Source organism: Anneissia japonica, unplaced genomic scaffold, assembly GCF_011630105.1.
Source record: "Anneissia japonica isolate Jap-2015-1 unplaced genomic scaffold, ASM1163010v1 scaffold288108_len519018_cov203, whole genome shotgun sequence".
NCBI lineage: Eukaryota > Metazoa > Echinodermata > Crinoidea > Comatulida > Comatulidae > Anneissia > Anneissia japonica.
This window is the reverse complement of record NW_022728501.1, coordinates 4,135-4,606: the sequence shown is the minus strand read 5'-3', so window position 1 is coordinate 4,606 and position 472 is coordinate 4,135.

Genomic DNA, 472 nt, shown 5'->3' with positions numbered 1-472 from the left:
CCCCAAAAGCAAGAGGATTTTTGTGCTTTATGGGTCTAAATAATACTATAAAAGCAGATATGTTTGAAAATGTCTGTGTCTGGGTGGGTCTGCAGTGCATTAGTTGGGTTGCAGAACTTATTTGGGAAATTTAAAAAGGGGGTTTCACCAGAAAAGAGTGGGGTTTGCTACAAAAAAGGGTTCTCCCGAACCATAACCCCCCCCCCCATTCCTGGATACGGGCCTGATTTGTGACCTTAATAGCTTTCTTTACTAAATTTCATTATTTATCTACAGAAAACTTAAAGATGTACTATCAATTGGCTTCAAATTGAAAATTTGAATGAGAGAATAATTCCTGTGTACTGTCAATTTTCCAACAGTTGAATAATTAATAACTTTCCTGTATTCATTTAGATAGATCCTTAAATTGGCTGATCAATTTAAGGATTATTATAGTAAAATGTCTGTAAATTGGTTATTTGATCCTTCT